Source organism: Ranitomeya imitator, chromosome 2, assembly GCF_032444005.1.
Source record: "Ranitomeya imitator isolate aRanImi1 chromosome 2, aRanImi1.pri, whole genome shotgun sequence".
Classification (NCBI taxonomy): Eukaryota; Metazoa; Chordata; class Amphibia; order Anura; family Dendrobatidae; genus Ranitomeya; species Ranitomeya imitator.
The window spans coordinates 562,106,073-562,119,428 of NC_091283.1; positions in this window are offsets into that span (position 1 = coordinate 562,106,073).

Here is a 13,356-nt window from a genome sequence, read left to right on the forward strand (position 1 = left end):
TGCAGCACCTGGAAAGAGCAAAAAGGGGGAAGCAGAACAGATTGTAGTGAGCTTGAAGGGGAAGTGAAACGCATGACATTGGTATTGTCGATACCCAGGTAATAAGCACCCTCCCATGGGTCTCTGACCCTCTCCCCAAACCCAAAATAACGACATGACTCCCAAATTGGATACAATTGGCCACAGCGGCCTTTATTATAAACAAGCGAAACATATAACAGTAAATAAGCTGGGAAGAAGTCCTTGAAGCTAAAAATCTGGTGTTAACCATAGTATAAACTAGTGGATAGAAAACCAACCATAGTTTACTCTCAGCCGTTACCCCACTGGCTCGAGAGCACCAAAAAATACCCCGGAGGGTTACCATTGTCCACTTCCAACTTAGGAATCTGGCCCACCGTTGCCAAGATTCCCCCAAATCACCAGACCCGAAACCAAAACTTATACCAACTGAAGAATCCATATCCCGATTAATCCCCCAGGCCAATTTAGCACCAACCCCTAGCACCCCTCCCACCGCCTACGGCCAGTATGACCCAAAGCATTGAATAAACCCGACTTTAGAACAACAACAGAAAAAGAGGGCGGGTGGGCAGGACTGCTTGACTGCCTCCTGAGCGGGAAGTGACAGGCTCCACCCTCCACCATCACTATAGCCCCCTTCTTCCAGTAATTCCCTCCCCCCTGTTGAATTAACCTCACCTATTCCTGGCTCCAAACCCCCTGTCATGATGGCTTCCTCGTACGCTGCCCATGGGAGGGGGTGGGGCGGCTCGTTCCAGCCTGCTCTGGAGAGTAAAGAGCTGGGGGATAGCTGCGACTGAGCTATCTCCCTACTGAACCCAGATACCGGTAGCCAGAAGACCGGGGTTATGAAGTACTGTACGTCTCACAGCAGAAACCGGCAGAACAGCTGGATTACAAGTCACCTATCCACCATTGAAGCCTGAGGACACAGTACTGCATAGTGATATAGAAAATGCAAAGCACAGCCGAGGGGGGAGGTGCACAGTCGATAGGTGCCCAAACCTTGATGTATAGAAAACAAGTGACTAGCACACTCCTAGGGATTGTGATGCAAAATGGAGGGGTTTATTTACATACAAAGTCACAAACGTTTCGGTCAACTCTAGACCTTCATCAGTGTGCTAAGTACACCTGTATGTAAGGTAGAGCCCCAAATGGAATGTAAATAAATGGCATCAAAAAATATAACTGGTAAACTCGAACCAGGGCAAACAAATTTGGAGATGTCTAATGGAAAGGGTTAAGCCAAGGGGAGGGGAGAAAACCCTTTTAGCTAAAGAGCTATGACGCAAATCAGTGCACAGGAGAGACCAAACTCCGCGGTGTCCACCGTGTTGCCTTCTTTGTTGTTTGTTTTGTTTGTTTTCTCTTTTGTTATTGGCGCTATCATATTGCACTTGATGTAATTTACCAAAGGATTTAACTAAATGACTCTTATGAAAAATAGATTTAGCTAGCAAAATGTTTAGTGGGAATGTGTTACAGAACATACTTTATGTTTTGGGCATTGACCACTCTCTGGTTCTTGTTAACCAATGTGTTTGTGAGATGATTAAAAGGCATTAAGCATAGCCTATATTTCTATTTTCCATTCATATTTGGTACCAAAATTCAATAAAGTCTGCATACGTTCCTTATTATTATTATTTATATAGCACCATTAATTCTAATAATGGTGATGTACATGTGAAAAGGGGTTACATACAGGGTTATAGATATCGTTAACAGTGAACAAATTTGCAATGACAGACTGGTACAGAGGGGAGAGGACCCTGTCCTTGTGGACTTACATTCTTTGGGTTAATGGGGAAGAGATAGGAGGTTGGTGTGCTGCAGCACTGGTGGTGGTGAGGCGGCAACTCTGGTGGTGGTGAGGCGGCAGCTCGGGTGGTTGGTGAGGCGGCAGCTCTGGCGGTGGCGACGTGGCAGCTCGGGTGGTTGGTGACGTGACAGCGGCTCAGGTGATTGGTGGGGCAGCAGCTCGGGTGGTTGGTGAGGTGGCAACTCGGGTGGTTGGTGAGGCAGCAGCTCGGGTGGTTGGTGAGGCGGCAGAATGGTTATTGCAGGCTGTAGGCTTTCCTGAAGAGATGGGTTTTCAGGTTCCTTCTGAAGGATCTGAGGATGGTGGATAATCGGACGTGTTGTGGCTGATAGACACTCCGGGATTCTGGACAGAAGAAAGACGACATCTCAGCCAGAGAGGTAAATCTGAGTGTCATCTGCATATAGGTGGTACTGGAAGCCATGGGACTTTATGAATTCTCCTAGGAAAAGGGTATAGATGGAAAAAAGTAGAGGCCCTAGGACAGAGCTTTGAGGGACTCCAACAGAGAGGGGGCAGGGTGAGGAGGTAGTGTGGGAGTGGGAAGCGCTAAATGTGCGGTCGGAAAGTATAAGGCAATCCAGGACAGGGCAAGGCCTGCTAAGGGAAGAAAGAATCTGTAACAGTAGGCAGTGGTCGACTGTGTCGAAAGCAGAGGACAGGTCGAGAAGGAGGAGGATTGAGAACTGTCTGTTAGCTTTGGCTGTGAGTAAGTTATTAGTCATTTTGGTCAGAGCAGTTTCGGTGGAGTGTTGGGGGCGGAAGCCAGATTGGAGGTTGTCAAGAAGAGAGATAGATGAGAGGTGGGAGGAAAGTTGACCATGGACATGCTGCTCAAGGAGCAAACTGGAGCAGTGATATGAGGCGATAGCTGGGCATAGCAGTTAGCTTGTTTGAGGATAGGTGTGGTGGTGGCATTTTTGAAGGCAGAGGGGAAGGTACCAGAAAATAGCGATAGGTTGAAGAGATGGGTTAGGGCTGGAATGAGCATGTTACTGTAGTGAGGTTGGGGAACAGGTGGGAAGGCATCGGATCAAGTGCACAGGTGGTGAGTTGTGATTTGGAAAGGAGGCCAGTAAGTTCTCTTTCAGTGATGTTGGAGAGGGAAGTTACTGGGGAAGGCAGAGGTCTGCTATATGGAGTAGTTGGGGTGGTGGAACAGTAAAGGTTTGCCTTGTTTGGTCGATCTTGTTTTGAAGTAGGTGGCAAAGTCCTCAGAAGAGATGAGGGGAGTTGGAGGTGGCAGTGGCAGGCGGAGGAGAGAGTTAAATGTGCTGAACAGTTGTTTTGGGTTGTAGGATAGTGAAGATACAAGGTTAGTGAAATAGGTCTGTTTAGCAGAAGTAAGGGCTAGTTTGAAGGCAAGTGTAGCTTGTTTGAAAGCGGTGAAGTCATCTGGCAGGTGTGATTTTTTTCCAACGCCACTCCGCGACCCTGGATGCTTGTTGTAGTTTTTTGGTGAGGTTGTTATGCCAGGGTTGCCTATTGGTTTATCACACTTTGCCATGCATGAGAGGGGCGACTGAGTCAATGGCTGATGTGAGGGTGGAGTTATAGAAAGCAGTGGCGCTATCCATGTTGTGGAGTGAAGATATGGAGGACAGGGGTAGAAGAGAGTCTGGGAGTCTGTGAATGTCTAGGTGGGCAAGGTTTCTGCGAGGATGTGGTACTGGCTGGACGTGGGGGGCGGGTGAGGAGGACAAGGAAGAGAAGGTGAGTAGATGGTGGTCAGATAGGGGGAAGGGAGAGGTGAGATTAGATAAGGAACAGAGGCGGGTGAAGATGAGGTCTAGTGTATGCCCGTCTGTGTGGGTGGCTGTGCAGGACCACTGAGTAAGTCCAAAGGATGAGGTAAGGGCCAGGAGCTTGGAGGCTGCTGGCTGGTGGGTGTCAGTAGGGATATTAAAGTCACTCATTATGATGGTGGGGATGTCAGCAGAGAGAAAGTGAAGAAGCCAGGTGGAGAATTGGTCAATGAAGGCAGTGGCTGAGCCCGGTGGTCAGTATATGACAGCCATTTGGAGATTAGAGGGAGAATAGATACGGACAGAGTGAACCTCAAAAGAAGGGAATATAAGGGAGGTTTGGGGTTGGATAGGGTTGAAGTAACAGTTTTTGGAAAGAAGGAAACCCACTCTCCCACCATGTACCGTATCATCTCAAACACATTCGTCAACAATAACCAAAAAATAGCCAATCCTTTTAACCCCTTTCTGACATTGATTGGGTGTAATAATACGCCCATGCCGGACTCCCCCTGTTTGGTGCGGGCTGATCTATATAGCAGACCTGTGCCCGCAACAATCTCTGACTCTCTGACAGTGGCATTTCACTCGTGCTTAATGGAAGAGCATTGCTAATCCCACCCATTGGTGACCCGACACATGATCGCAGATCACCGATGGGTCGGCATGACAACCAGAGGACTGCAGCAGACCTCTATGGTTGTCATTGCCAGAGTGATATGAGCGCCACTCCGTGGTTGACGCTCATAGAAAATAAGCATTTCTGCTACACACAGGCGATGATCATCGCCTATGTGTAGCAGAGGCGATCAAAGTACTGCATCTTCTAGTCTCCAATGCAGAGTATTGTAGCATGCAAAAACTTAATTAAAAATGTTTTTTTTTTTAATAAAAAAATATTAAAGTTCATATCACCCCCATTTTGCCTCATTCAAAATAAAACAATAAAAAAAATACACATAATTGGCATTGTCACGTTCAGAATCGCCTGATCTGTCAATATAGAAAAAACTTAACCCAATTGCTAAACTGCATAATGATAAAAAAATTAAAAACGTTAGAATTACGTTTTTTTTGTTGCCGCTACATTGCAATAAAATTCAATAACGGGCGATCAAAAGATCGTATCTACACCAAAATCCAAAATGGTATCAATAAAAACGTCAGCTTGGCGCACAAAAAATAAGCCCTCACCCAAACCAGATCACGAAAAATGGAGACGCTGTAGGTCTTGGGAAATGGCACTATTTTTTTAAGCTAACAAATTTTGGATTTTTTTTTGGCCACTTAAATAAAAAAATAACCTAGACATGTTTGGTGTCTATGAACTCGTAATGATCTGGAGAATCATGTTGGTCGGGTAGTTTTAGCATTCAGTGAGCATGGTAAAAAAATAAGCAAACAATTGTGGAATTGCAGTTTTTTTGCAATTTCATAGAATCATAGAATGATAGCGTTGGAAGAGACCTCCTGGGTATCTGGTCCAACCCCCTGCTCAAAGCAGGATTCACTAAATCATTCCAGACAGATGTCTGTCCAAAAACTTCCATGGAAGGAGAACTCACCACCTCTCGTGGCAGCCTGTTCCACTCATTGATCACTCTAACTGTCAAAAAGTTTTTTCTAATATCTAATCTGTGTCTCCTCCCATTCAGTTTCATCCCATTGCTTCTAGTCTTTCCTTGCTTCACTGCAGTTTAGCATTTTTTCCCAGTTTTTCAGTACATATGTTAAAACCAATGGCATCATTCAAAAGTACAACTTGTCCCACAAAAAATCAAGCTCTCACATGGCCATAGTGACAGAAAAATAAAAAAGTTATGGCTCCAGGAAAATGGGGAGCAAAAAACAGCAATTCAAAAACTGAAATACCCCTGGTCATTAAGAGGTTAATCATAGTTTAACGTTTTGGAAGAATTTACTTTAAAGATTGTGACACCCCTTATATCATAAAATCTATAATATAACGCTGGGAGCGTCACTCTGTCCGAAGCCTTTATAGACTGCGCAGGCGCAAGCGCCGGCGCAGTCTGGCCCCCACAGAGTGACGCTCCCAGGAGATCGCGGTATGCGTAAGCACTGAACGCATACCGCGATCTCCACCGGAGAGTCAGCGACCGTGGACGCGCCAGGAGGGAGGGTAAGTACATTCACCTGTCCTCCGTTCCAGCGCTGCGTGCGGCTCCGTCTTCCGGCTCCTCTGCTGTGACAGAGTCCAGTCACAGGCAGAGGAGCCGGAGTGTGTGTTCAAGAAAATGGCGCCGGAAAACGCGGACTGCGCAGGCGCTGATTCCTGCTGCCGGAATCGGCGCCTGTGCAGTCCGCGCTTTCTGGCGCCATTTTCTTGAACACACACTCCGGCTCCACTGCAGTTGTGTCTTCAAGAAAATGGCGCCGGAGAGAGCGGACTGCGCAGGCGCCGATTCCTGCTGCCGGAATCGGCGCCTGCGCAGTCCGCGCTTTCCGGCGCCATTTTCTTGAAGACACACCTGCAGTGGAGCCGGACGATAGGTGAGTATGGTATTTTTTTTTTTATATGGCAGCAGCATACGGGGGCATATAATACATTAGTGGTGCAGGATGGGAGCAGCACATGACAGAACGGGCGCAGGATGGCAGCAGCACATGACAGAACGGGCGCAGGATGGCAGCAACGCATGACAGAACGGGCGCAGGTTGGCAGCAGCACATGACAGAACGGGCGCAGGATGGCAGCAGCACATGACAGAACGGGTGCAGGATGGCAGCAGCACATGACAGAACGGGCGCAGGATGGCAGCAGCACATGACAGAACAGGCGCAGGATGGCAGCAGCGCATGACATAACGGGCGCAGGATGGCAGCAGGATGGGAGCAGCACATGACAGAACGGGCGCAGGATGGCAGCAGCACATGACAGAACGGGCGCAGGATGGCAGCAGCACATGACAGAACGGGCGCAGGATGGCAGCAGCACATGACAGAACGGGCGCAGGATGGCAGCAGCACATGACAGAACGGGCGCAGGATGGCAGCAGCGCATGACATAACGGGCGCAGGATGGCAGCAGGATGGGAGCAGCACATGACAGAACGGGCGCAGGATGGCAGCAGGATGGGAGCAGCACATGACAGAACGGGCGCAGGATGGCAGCAGCACATGACAGAACGGGCGCAGGATGCCAGCAGCACATGACAGAACGGGCGCAGGATGGCAGCAGCGCATGACATAACAGGCGCAGGATGGCAGCAGGATGGGAGCAGCACATGACAGAACGGGCGCAGGATGGGAGCAGCACATGACAGAACGGGCGCAGAATGGCAGCAACGCATGACAGAACGGGCGCAGGATGGCAGCAGCACATGACAGAACGGGCGCAGGATGGCAGCAGCACATGACAGAACGGGCGCAGGATGGCAGCAGCACATGACAGAACGGGCGCAGGATGGCACCAGCGCATGACATAACGGGCGCAGGATGGGAGCAGCACATGACAGAACGGGCGCAGGATGGCAGCAGCGCATGACAGAACGGGGGCGCAGGATGGCAGCAGCGCATGACAGAACGGGCGCAGGATGGCAGCAGCGCATGACAGAACGGGCGCAGGATGGCAGCAACGCATGACAGAACGGGCGCAGGATAGCAGCAGCACATGACAGAACGGGCGCAGGATGGCAGCAGCACATGACAGAACGGGCGCAGGATGGCAGCAGCACATGACAGAACAGGCGCAGGATGGCAGCAGCGCATGACATAACGGGCGCAGGATGGCTGCAGGATGGGAGCAGCACATGACAGAACGAGCGCAGGATGGCAGCAGGATGGGATCAGCACATGACAGAACGGGTGCAGGATGGCAGCAGCGCAAGACAGAACGGGCGCAGGATGGCAGCAGCACATGACAGAACGGGCGCAGGATGGCAGCAGCACATGACAGAACGGGCGCAGGATGGCAGCCGCACATGACAGAACGGGCGCAGGATGGCAGCAGCACATGACAGAACGGGCGCAGGATGGCAGCAGCGCATGACATAACGGGCGCAGGATGGCAGCAGGATGGGAGCAGCACATGACAGAACGGGCGCAGGATGGGAGCAGCACATGACAGAACGGGCGCAGGATGGCAGCAGCGCATGACAGAACGAGCGCAGGATGGCAGCAGCGCATGACAGAACGGGCGCAGGATGGCAGCAGCACATGACAGAACGGGCGCAGGATGGCAGCAGCACATGACAGAACAGGCGCAGGATGGCAGCAGCACATGGCAGAACGGGCGCAGGATGGCAGCAGCACATGATGGAGACCATATACCAATATAAATGCTCGCCACCCGGGCGTAGAACGGGTTCAATAGCTAGTCTACTTTATAATTGTCTAAGGGTCACTTCCGTCTGATTGGTCTCACCAGCTGCCTGTCATGGCTGCCGCGACCAATTAGCGACGGGCACAGTCCGGAAGAAAATGGCCGCTCCTTACTCCCTGCAGTCAGTGCCTGTCGCCCGCATACTCCCCTCTGGTCACCGCTAACACAGGCTTAATGCCGGCCGTAACGGACCGCGTTATGCCGCGGGTAACGCACTCCATTACCGCTGCTATTAACCCTGTGTGTTTCCAACTTTTTACTATTGACGCTGTCTATGCGGCATCAATAGTAAAAAATGTAATGCTAAAAATAATTTAAAAAAAAAAACCTGCTATACTCACCCTCCGTTGCAGCTCGCGCCGGCCGCCATCTTCCGTTGCAGGTTCCAGTGGCAGAAGGACCTGCCATGACGTCACGGTCATGTGACCACGACGTCATCACAGGTCCTGCGCTAATACCAACCCTGGGACCGGAAGCTGCCGTGGACTACAAGGGGCCCTCGGAAAGGTTAGTATATGTTTATTTTTTATTTTTTCACCTGTGACAAACCTGGCAGGGCAATATACTACGTGACTGGCCAATATACTACGTGGCTCTGTGCTGTATATTACTTCGCTGGGCAATATACTACGTGGCTCTGTGCTGTATACTACGTCACTGGGCAATATACTACGTGGCTGCGCAATATACTACGTCACTGGGCAATATACTATGTGGCTGTGCAATATACTACGTCACTGGGCAATATACTACGTGGCTGCGCAATATACTACGTTACTGGGCAATATACTACGTGGCTGTGCAATATACTACGTCACTGGGCAATATACTACGTGTCTCTGTGCTGTATACTACATCACTGGGCAATATACTACGTGGCTGCACAATATACTACGTGGCTGTGCAATATACTACGTCACTGGGCAATATACTACATGGCTGTGCAATATACTACGTGGCTCTGTGCTGTATACTACGTCACTGGGCAATATACTACGTGGCTGTGCAATATACTACGTCACTGGGCAATATACTACGTGGCTGCACAATTTACTACGTGACTGGCCAATATACTACGTGGCTGGGCAATATACTACGTAACTGCGCAATATGCTACGTGGCTGTGCAATATGCTACGTCACTTGGCAATATACTACGTGGCTGCGCAATATACTACGTAACTGGGCAATTTACTACGTGGCTGTGAAATATCGTACGTCACTGGGCAATATACTACGTAGCTGCGCAATATACTACGTAACTGGGCAATATACTACGTGACTGCGCAATATACTACGTGACTGGTCAATATACTACGCGGCTGCGCAATATACTACGTCACTAGGCAATATACTACTTAACTGGGCAATATACTACGTAGCTGAGCAATATACTACGTGGCTGCGCAATATACTACGTCACTAGGCAATATACTAAGTAACTGGGCAATATACTATGTGGCTGCGCAATATACTACGTCACTAGGCAATATACTACGTCACTAGGCAATATACTACGTGGCTGGGCAATATACTACGTCACTAGGCAATATACTACGTGGCTGGGCAATATACTACGTAGCTCGGCAATATACTACGTAACTGGGAAATATACTATGTGGCTGAGCAATATACTACGTGGCTGGGCAATACACTACGTCACTGGGCAATATACTATGTGGCTGGGCAATATACTACATTGCTGGGCAATATACTACGTGGCTGGGCAATATACTACGTGGCTGGGAAACATACTATGTGGCTGAGCAATATACTACGTGGCTGCGCAATATACTACGTCACTGGGCAATATACTACGTGGCTGGGCAATATACTACGTCACTGGGCAATATACTACGTGGCTGGGCAATATACTACGTGGCTGGGCAATATACTACGTGGCTGGGCAATATACTACATAACTGAGCAATATACTACGTGGCTGGGCAATATACTACGTCACTGGGCAATATACTACGTGGCTGGGCAATATACTACGTGGCTTGGCAATATACTACGTGGCTGGGCAATATACTACGTGGCTGGGCAATATACTACGTGGCTGGGCATTATACTACATGGCTGGGCAATATACTGGGTAGTACACAGCACAGAGCCACGTAGTATATTGCCCAGCCACGTAGTATATTGCCCATCCACGTAGTATATTGGCCAGCCATGTAGTATATTGCCCAGCCACGTAGTATATTGCCCAGTCACCTAGTATATTGCCCAGCTACGTAGTATATTGGCCAATCATGTAGTATATTACCCAGTCAAGTAGTATATTGCACAGCGACGTAGTATACAGCACAGACACGTAGTATATTGCACAGCCCACATAGTATATTGCCCAGCCACATAGTACAAACAAGAGAGCAGCTTCCATAAATGTCCAGAAAGCAGAATATATATATATATATATATATATATATATACAGTGGGGCAAAAAAGTATTTAGTCAGTCAGCAATAGTGCAAGTTCCACCACTTAAAAAGATGAGAGGCGTCTGTAATTTACATCATAGGTAGACCTCAACTATGGGAGACAAACTGAGAAAAAAAATCCAGAAAATCACATTGTCTGTTTTTTTAACATTATATTTGCATATTATGGTGGAAAATAAGTATTTGGTCAGAAACAAAATTTCATCTCAATACTTTGTAATATATCCTTTGTTGGCAATGACAGAGGTCAAACGTTCAGAGCTGTGAAAATAAAAAATCCTTTTTCCACAAAAATGATTTTTAGCCCCCAGTTTTGTATTTTCCCATTGGTAACAGGAGAAATTGGACCCCAAAAGTTGTTGTCCAATTTGTCCTGAGTATGCTGATACCCCATATTTGGGGATAAACCACTGTTTGGGCGCACGGCAGATCTCGGAAGGGAAGAAGCACCATTTTACTTTTTCAACGCAGAATTGTATGGATTGAGATAGGACATCATGTTGCATTTGCAGAGCCCCTGGTGTGCCTAAACATTGGAAACCTCCCAATTCTAACTCCAACCCTAACCCCAACACACTCCTAAGCTTAATGCCAACCCTAACCACACCCCTAACCCCAACACACCCCTAACCCCCAACACACCCCTAACCCTAATCCCAACCTTAACCATACTCCTAACCCTGACACCCCCCTAACCCAACCATAAACATAATCCAAACCCCAACTCTAACCCCAACCCTAACTTTAGCCCCAATCCTAACTTTAGCCCCAACCCTAACCCTAACTTTAGCCCCAACCCTAACTTTAGCCACAACACTAACCCTAACCTTAGCCCCAAACTTAACCCTAACCCTAATGGGAACATGGAAATACATTTTTTTAATTTACTATTTTTCCCTAGCTAAGGCGGTGATAATGGGGGGTTTTATTTACTATTTATAGCGGGTTTTTATAGCAGGTTTTTGTTTGGCAGCTGTCACACACTAAAAGACACTTTTTATTACAAAAAAATATTTTTGCGTCACCACGTTGTGAGAGCTATAATTTTTCCATAGTTTGGTCCACAGAGTCATGTGAGGTCTTGTTTTTCGCGGGACATGTTGAAGTTTTTATTGATATCATTTTTGGGCACATGACATTTTTTGATTGCTTTTTATTCTGAATTTTGTTAGGCAGAATGAACAAAAACCAGCAATTCGTGAAATTCTTTTTTTTTGGGGGGGGTTTATACCGTTCCGCGTTCGGTAAAATTGATAAAGCAGTTTTATTCTTTGGGTCAGTACGATTACTGCGATACCTCATTTATATCTTTTTTTATATTTTGGCACTTTTATACAATAAAAACTATTTTATAGAAAAAATAATTATTTTTGCATCGCTTTATTCTGAGGGCTATAACTTTTTTATTTTTTTGCTGATGATGCTGTATGGGGGTTCTTTTCTTGCGGGACAAGATGATGTTTTCGGCGATACAATGTTCATTTATATCTGTCTTTTTGATCGCGCATCATTCCACTTTTTGTTCGGCGGTATGATGATAAAGCATTTTTTTTTGCCTAGTTTTTTTCTTTTTACGATGTTCACTGAAGGGGTTAACTAGTGGGACAGTTTTATAGGTCGGGTCGTTACGAATGAAGCAATACTAAATATGTGTACTTTTATTGTTTTTTTTATTATTTACATAAAGAAATGCATTTATTGGAACAATTTTTTTTAATTAGTTTATTTGTTTAGGTTTTTTTTTTTTACACATGTAAATATTTTTTTTTAAACTTTTTTACTTTGTCCCAGTGTGGGACATCATGGTAAAGTGTCAGATCGCTGTTCCCGACACTTTGTAATGCACTGTGTTAGATCAGCGATCTGACAGGCACTGCAGGAGGCTTTCCGGCGCCTTCTCCAAGCTGGCGCTTGCAAGCCACCTCCCTGCAGGACCCGGAAGGAGCCCCACGGCCATCTTGGATCTGGGGCCTGCAGGGAGGAGGACGGAGGAGACGCTTGGATCACATCGCGTTGCTCAGAGGGTCTCAGGGAAGCACGCAGGGAGCCCTGTTATGATCTGGTGATTAAGGAGCGACATGCGACTAGCTCTGAGCAGGTGGTAACTATACTGACCGCAGTCCCTAAGCTCGACACAACACTAGAAGTAGCCGTGGAATGCTCCTAACTCTGCCTAGGCATCTCGTCACAGCCTAAGAGCTAACTACCCCTAAAGATAGAAGCAGGAAAACTATCTTGCCTCAGAGAAAATCCCCAAAGGATAGATTAGCCCCCCACAAGTAATGACTGTGAGAGGAGAAGGAAATGACATACGTAGTATGAAACAAGATTAAGCACATGAGGCCACTTCTAGCTAGATAGAAATAGTACAGGACAGAACGCTGTGCGGTCAGTAATAAAAACTAGAAAAAGTCCACCGCAGAGGAATGCAAAAATCTCCACACCTGACTAAAGGTGTGGAGGGCAAACTCTGCTGCCCAGAGCTTCCAGCCTAGCTGAATAGATCCATACTGATAAGCTGGACAAATGAACAAAACATAGAAAGTGCTGAACAACAAAGTCCACAACAAGTGAACTGCAAAAGGACAAGCAAGGACTTAGCTTTTGCTGAACTGGTCAGAGTGTCAGGAAAATCCTAAGAGCAATGACTCCAGGCAGGAAAAATTGACAACTGGCATTGAATGAGGGATAAGGCCAGACTAATATAGCTGAGCCAGAAAGACGATCAGTGAAAACAGCTGCTGAAGCTAAACCCAAGAAGCAGCCATACCACTCAAAACCACAGGAGGGAGCCCAAGAGCAGAACTCACAAAAATGCTACTTACAACCACCGGAGGGAGCCCAAGAGCGGAATTCACAACAGAGCCCCCTCCCTACGCGATGCTTCCCTATGCCGCCGGAACGCTGCGATCATGTTAATGTTCCCGGAGCCACATAATGCCGGATGTCAGCTGTGATAGTCAGCTGACATCTG